A 7,398-nucleotide genomic window follows, 5' to 3' on the forward strand; every position below is an offset into this window, starting at 1 on the left:
GCAGATTCAATTTGTAGTGATTCTCCTGTTTTCAGCCTCCTGAGTTTTGAGATTACAGGCATGCCCCAGTTTCCTGACTGCTTTGTTGAAGCAGCCACTTAAAGAACTGAACTAAGAGGCAGGCCTCCTCATTTGATTTCTCAGTGTGCCCCAGGGGGGACTGGGCCAGCACAGCATGCTGAGGATTGAACCCTGGTCCCTGCGTCTGCCTAAGCAGGTGCTTTAATCCACTGAGCTATCTTGCCAGCCCTGGACCAAAGAATAAAAACAAAGATACAACAGGTGCATGTCTGTGACCCCAGTACTCTGGCAGGTAGAGGTAGGGAAATTGCAAATTGAATTGTTATATTTTGGGTCTAGATGTCCGGGACAAAGCCTCATGCAGTCATAGGTGGGGCTTTTTCAGAGGTGGCTGAATCTAAAATGTGTGATTGGAATGCTGAGGTTAAGGGTGTGTGATCACAGAATCTGTCCACTGATTGGTTTGACATTGCCCTGATCCCTGTAGCTTAGATAGAGTATAACAAGGACACTAAGGCCCTTAGTTGCTTTTGCTACTTTGTGGGCGCCATAAATTTATCCTCTGAGATGCCCCTCTGCACGGACCATTCTGCCTCAGAGCCAGCCAACTACAGACTTGAATCTCTATAAACTGTGAGCTAAACATGAACTAAATAAACCTCTCCTCTCCTCAAAATATAAAAATAACCCTTTTTCCTTTTCAGGTATTGAGTATTTTGTCTCAGTAGCAAGAGGAAAGTTAGTAAAGGGCTGGCCAAATAGCTCAGCGGGGGGCCGGGGAGGTGGCTCTGTAGAATACGGGCTTGCCTAAGCGCTAGGGTCTGAGCTCAGGACCCGCTGAGATGGCAATTGAAACTGGGCATCGGCCGTGGTGCCGCATGCCTGTAATCCCAGCTCTTGGGAGGCTGTAAACAGGTGGATCACTACGAGTCCGATCTAGTAGTGAGACCCTGAACACCCTGTAGACTTTTCCACCCCCCCCCCAAAAAAAAGGAAAGTTACTAAGACACGAACCACCTTAACAGGACCGTATCCTCCAACATATAAATAAAAGCTGGGGATGTAGCCCAGTGCAGAGTCCCTGGGTTCAATCTTCAGCTTAGAAAGATACTGAACATCACACAGCATGAGGGGCACCTACAGTAGAGCAGGTGTGAAGGTCAGGGTGGGGGCAGTGCTATTTTACTCGGGGTGCGCAAGTGGTCTGACAGGTGTGTTGGATGTACAGCAGACAGTGGAAAAGGCAAATACAAAGGCCTGGTGGCCGGGACACGTTGGTGCTGGAGGTGCAGGCGAGGATGACTGTAACAGGGCATGCAGAGCGCAGCCAGGTTTTCAGAGCCGGATTTTCAGAGAAAACGCTGCTCCGCGCCCAGGTTAAGCACCAGACCGCGCCACACCCAACATGGCGACGCGCGGGGCCCGCTCGCCACCAGCGGAAGTACGTGTCAGCGGGCGCCGGAAGTGATGAGAAGCCCCGCCCCTTACGGGGTCTCTATTGAGCCGCGGACGCGCCGGCTTCGAGCATCCCTGGCGGGGCAGGTGAGGGGCCCTGGGGCTGCAGCTCCGGCGGCCTTGGCACAGCCGTCCTGTGACATGGCCAGCTCCGGAGAGGTATGGCATGGATCCCTTTGCGCTCTGCTGCTGCCTCAGCGGCCTGGCCCCCCCTCGATCCTTCTCATTCCGACCCGACCCCTCTCTCCTGGACCTTTCCTCTCGACCCTGCGGGTGCTCTTGGCCGCATCCTGGCCCGATCCCGCTGTGCTCCCAGGCCCTCGCCCTGTCTTCGATCCCGTTTTCAGCCCTACGTTCCTGATCTCCAGAGTGGGTCTCCCCCATCCGCCCTGTGAGTTTCAGGTTGCTCCGGGCCTCCTAGAGCTCTCTTCCCGGTGCCTGGGCTTGGTACACTGCCCCTCTGTGCCTGTCCCCACCTTCTTTTCTATCTCTGAGTGCTCAGTTTTAGTCCACTCCCCGCCCCTCTGGGGCCTGCTTATTGTACGACTTGGTGGAGGGGATGGAGGAAAAGCCATTTTACCCGAGAACTTGGGATTACCTTGCAAATCGTTCTCCAAATGGTGCACAAATCGGGGGACGACGGGGCAACCCATCACGTTCTGTCAGAGGGTGCATGGGGTTGTCTATGGCGGACAAGGACGTAGTGGAGATCTGCACCCTGACTAGTGGCTTCTTTCCTGTTGCTTCCTGCCTGCCTGTATGTGAACATGGTTTTATATCTGTCATCTTGCAGGGCTCAGAGCACTGAGCAAATGAGTCTTAGAAGCTTGCTTGGGTTCAAGCCCAGAGAAGTTCAAGGTTTTCTTCAATGGGTGGGGGTTAGGGTATATGGAAGATGGCTGGGATTTTACGACAGTTCCTCCCCATTTGAAGCGAATTTTGAATTTGATCCAGAAATGGCCCTAGTTTGTCCTTGATTGGCACTGAAGGGTATGTGGCCCAGCTGCAGGCTGATGGTGGGATGGAAGGGCTGGAATACTGCAGCTCCCTGAAGAAGAGGCCTGGGGCATCCTGTGTGTGTTGCCAGATTGCAGTAGGGTGTGGAGTGTGTGTGGGAGGGTCTGGTACCTTGGTTTTAGGGAGTGTTGCCTCAAAGACCCCCCTGGGGCTGGTGAGATGGCTCAGTGGTCTAAAGCACCTACTTAGAACTGGCTTAGCAAAGCACAGGGACCGCGGTTCAATCCCCCAGCACCACATGCCAGCCAGCCCCTCCCCCTATTGGGCTGAGCTGGCCACACACACACACACACACACGCACAAATAAAATAAATTAATTTTTAAAAAAAGACACCCCCACCCCCCACCCCCGTTGTTTGAAGCACGTGGATCACCTGCTAGCCAGGCCTGCCTTTTGTTGCATCGTGCTTGAGGAGGGAGACAGGTGTCTTGCTTGCCCTGAAGGAGATCAAGGTCCTTTCTTTTAAGATGGTCAAGTTTTAAAATTTACTTATTGAGCACTGGGCATGATGCCACATGTTTATAATCCCAGCACTTGGGAAACTGATAGAGGAAGATTGCTTGCTGTGTAGTTGAAACCAACCTGGGCTATAGAAGGAGTTCAAGGCCAGTTTGAATTACATAGTGAGACCCTGTGTCCCCCCATATATATCTTTTATTTATGTGAAATTTAAGTCACATATCACAAAACCCATGATTTCAGCACAAGGTCCTGAGTTCAATCGAGTCCTAGTACCCTGTCCCAAAATAAATAAAGTGTATAATTCCATGTTGTTTTGTTTTTGTTTTTGTTTTTTGGGGAGGGAGGAGAGGTGTTACTGAGCCTAAGGCCTTCTCACTGAGCTAAATCTCTATTCCTTTTTATTTATTTTTTCAGTGGTGAGGATTGCACTCTACCTATGAGTTACATCAGCTCTTTTTATTTTTAAATTTGAGCCAAGGTCTTGCTAAGTTGGCTAGGCAGTTCTCCAGTTTGCATTCTTCCAGTGTCAGCCTCCCTCAGCACTGGGATAGCACAGGTGTGTGCCACCAGGGCCAGTTCAAGATTGTGTAATGATCCCCACCATCTGATTTCAGAATCTTCCCCCAGCCTGCTGCCACCATCCTGAGCTCATCCCAGCCCTTTTCACTTTTTTTTTTTTTTTTTTTTTTTGGAGAGAAGGTATTGCTGAACTGCCAGGGCTGGGCCTGAATCTGTAATCTCAAGTACCCGAGCTTGTGAGTGCAGACCATCATCCTTGGCTGTTTTTGAGATGGGGACCTCACTTTGTTACCCAGGTTGCTCCTGAAGTTGTAGACTCACACAGTCCTCTTGGTTTCAGTCCAGGTAGCTGGGACTACAGGCATGGGCCACCATACCTGGCTTCATTTGTTCTTTCTACAAAAGGTAATAGAAACCCAAAGAATAAGAGAGACTACTGATTAAAGATCCTGTTCATTAAGCTAGTATTGTTAGCCATGTTGGAGGCACTTCCTGGTAGAAGGAGATATGGCAAGAGGTGAGGCAGCTGGAATCCTAAAGACTAGTTCTTCATTTGTGGCCCTACTTTTGCACTGAGGTAACACAGGGCCCAGAGAAGACTGCTGGTACTGGAGTGGGAAAGGAAAGCTTTGGGCTCAGAGGGTAAAGGGCCCCCTGGGGGGGTGTCAAAGTAGGGCATTCAGAGGGAGAGCTGGGGTTTTCTCGGCATCAAGCCCTTTTCAGTTCCTTTGAGCTACTCTGTCTGCCCAATTAGAGCCAGGGCCTTCATACTGAGTTACATCCCAGCCTCTCCCTTCCTGAAACAAGATTTCTCTAAGTTTCTAAATTGCCTAAGCTGAGTTCAAACTTGGGATCTTCTTGACTCAGACTCTCAGAGTGTTGGGATTACAGGTGTATGCTGCTACACCTGGGTGCGGAACCAGGGATTGAACTCAGGCCCTTGCGCTTGCCAGGGAAGCGCTTATTCCACTGAGCCATCTGCCCAACCTGGGTAGTTTCTTTAGTGCTTTTCTTTTTTTTTTCTTCCCAGATTTGATACATTATAGTTCTGAGCCAGATGTGTTCCAGCCACACTGTCAAAAGCAAATCCATGCACTCTGGGAGGCTGAGGATAGCTTGAGCCCAGGAGTATGAGACCAGCCTGGGGAGCATAACAAGATCCTTATCTCAAAAACATCGAGGACAACAAATCCCTGTTAGGAAAGATTGCAGTTGAGTCTGGGGCTGTGTGAGTCCTGGGGTAGTGGGGAGGAGGAGCTGGAGGAGAAGTGGGTTGTGTCTGGTGGATGCCTGGAGGGGCTCCCTGAGGAAGGATCTTTGGTTTGAAGAAACCAAGAAGTAGCAGTTTCCCTGTGCAACGGCTGGGGTAGGGGCCACTGGGTGCCAGGGGGACCGTCCAGAAAATGCCACTGGATGTGAGGAGACCAGAGAAGAGGGAGAGGGAATTCAAGTCATGCAGCTCTTGGGTCACACTTTATGATTTCAACTGTTTTATTTTTTGAGACAGGATCTTGCTATGCCTCAGCTTCCTGAGTGCTGGGATTCCATGCGTGTGCCCCCACGCCCAACTTCTTAGTCTGTGCAAGCTCACACATTAGGGAAAGGACAGCAAACGGGATCTCTTTCTGTTCCTCCAGTGCCAAGCTGCAGCAGTTGTCAAAGCATGATCCAGTTCTTCATCTGACGCCTCCCATCTGCATGGATTGTTCAGCACAGTGCAGGCATCTCTCCCCTCCACTTGGAGTCGTTTGTCCATCTGCCCTTCCTTCCGCCATCCCTCCCTCTCTCCCTCCTTCCTGCTCTTCCTTCTTCCAGCATTTCTCCCTTTCTTTGATGGTGCTGGGTATTGAAACTAGGGCTTCATGCGTGATAGACAAGTGCTTTAGAACTGCGTTGCACCCCTAGACTCTTTTATTTAATTTATTTATTTAATTTAATTTAATTTTTTTACTGCTGATTTCTATTGATTTATTGAAAGGATCGATTAATACTTTTTAAATTTTTTGACCAATTTTGCATGCTTATTTCTTTCCTTTTTCTTTTCAAAGTTTTATTGATAAACATAACAATGAGAGTTTCAAATCAAATCGAAAGTACAGTTTCAACAAATAATACACTGCATATATTCTTCTTAGTGGTTAATTGCTGTACAAGATGCAGACTTGTGATCCTACTTACAAACACCATTAGAAAAAATCATTCTATTCATTAATAGAATGCAACTATATATCTATCCCAACCACTTTGAATACACAGATACGAAATGGACATTCATAGTTATACCCCAATTTTTTTTAAGTTCCGTTGTTGAATATTATAGGTGTGTAAACTCAGCAAAATATTCTAAAAGAGTCCAGTAGACCATAATAGCATTGGGTTTTCTGTTTAACTGGCAATGTCAGAAATTATTGACCTGAGTCCCCCACAGCTCAACATAACAACATGGCTTTACTTCCTATATTTCGTCTTCATACTTTTCTACTGGATGGTTAAGACCAAGGTAAAGCAGGACCTGTGCAACAAGAGTTGTAGCTTTTTGGTCTGAGAAGGTCAGTGAAATGCCCTCAGGATTTGTCCTGAGATCCTGTACCTCAGATTGTAGAACCTTTGTCAGTGTCAGCCATGTGGATGAGTCACAGCCAATGCTTGGCCAATGTGCTCTCTGTGAAAGCCTGAGAGAGTGTCTTCTCCCCATGTGACTCTCCTTAGGCACACTCTACATCATCGATCACTTTCCTCTTTGGCCCCATAATCTTCTTGATCAGAAAATTTGGGACACTACCAAGGTACATGACGTTATAGTACAAGTTCTCATATGTCCTGAGTCTTAATTGACCTTAGAAGGCTAGGGCCAAAAAGTTGGCTTTCCTTGTAGCCCTCCTTTTTCTCTAATTTTGGTCTGCAAACTTAGGTTGTTAACCATCCAGTAGACTCTTTTAAAGAAACTATCTTTTTTTTTTTGTGTGTGTGTGTTTTTTAGGGAAGGGTCTACAGGGTGTTCAGGGTCTCACTACTAGATTGGACTCATAGTGATCCATCTGTTTACAGCCTCCCAAAATCAGGGATTACAGGTGCACACCACCACACCCAGTCTCAATCGCTGCCTAAGTGCGCCCCAGGGGTGGAGCCGGCCTGGGGAATCAAGCCCCTGGCCCCTGCACCTGCTGGAAGGTGCTTTAATCCACTGAGCTATTTGGCCGGCTCTAAAAGAAACTATCTTGAGACCATTTCACTAAATGGTTCAAGCTGGTATAGACCTTGTACTCCTCCTGTCTCAGTCTCCCCAGCCGAATAAGGTCTTATATTAATTTTTGTTCCAAAGACACAGTAGGGCTTGTTTTCAGGGTACATCTCATTTTTTTTCCATGTTCAGTGTGTATCCATTTGTTCACAACAAGCTACATTTGTTCATTTGATCACATACAGAAATCCATATTTGTTCACACACATCTTGTAGAACATGCTCCCAGCTCTCCAAGCCCTGAACTCGGGTCTGGATTTGCAGCTCCACTTCCGTAGAGCCATTCACCCCAGTCTCTCAGGTCCAGCAGTAGAGCTCTGTTTAACTGAGCACTTGTGTCCGTGTGGGCTGCGCCTGGTGCCTTGGCAGCACAGCTGTCACTGATTTTCATCAAATGACTCCTTCTCCGGAGTCAGCACCTCTTGGAGGATAGGCTTTACAAAGTTTCAACTACATCAAGTAAATTGAGGACTCATGACAGGAGAGGCAACAAAAATGATGACAGTTAAGACTGATGGTCCAGAAACGAGGCGGCCGAGCGGCAGACGCAGACATGCAGATCTTTGTGAAGACCCTGACAGGCAAGACCATCACCCTCGAGGTTGAGCCCAGTGACACCATCGAGAATGTGAAAGCCAAAATCCAAGACAAGGAGGGCATCCCCCCTGACCAGCAGCGTCTG

The 7,398-nt window shown here is 48.4% G+C and overlaps 1 protein-coding gene across 2 annotated transcripts in view; it reads left to right on the plus strand.

Annotated features, from left to right (window-relative positions):
* Window positions 1-1,514: 1,514 nt before the first annotated feature.
* Window positions 1,515-7,398, plus strand: part of Fbxl18 (F-box and leucine rich repeat protein 18) — a 30,054-nt gene continuing 24,170 nt past the window's right edge. For both annotated transcript variants that reach the window (XM_023713433.1, XM_023713434.1), the window contains exon 1: window positions 1,515-1,635. The gene's annotated coding sequence lies outside the window, so the exon portion shown is untranslated. The remainder of the gene's footprint in view (window positions 1,636-7,398) is intronic.

Source organism: Octodon degus, unplaced genomic scaffold (assembly GCF_000260255.1).
Source record: "Octodon degus isolate 3935 unplaced genomic scaffold, OctDeg1.0 scaffold00031, whole genome shotgun sequence".
NCBI lineage: Eukaryota > Metazoa > Chordata > Mammalia > Rodentia > Octodontidae > Octodon > Octodon degus.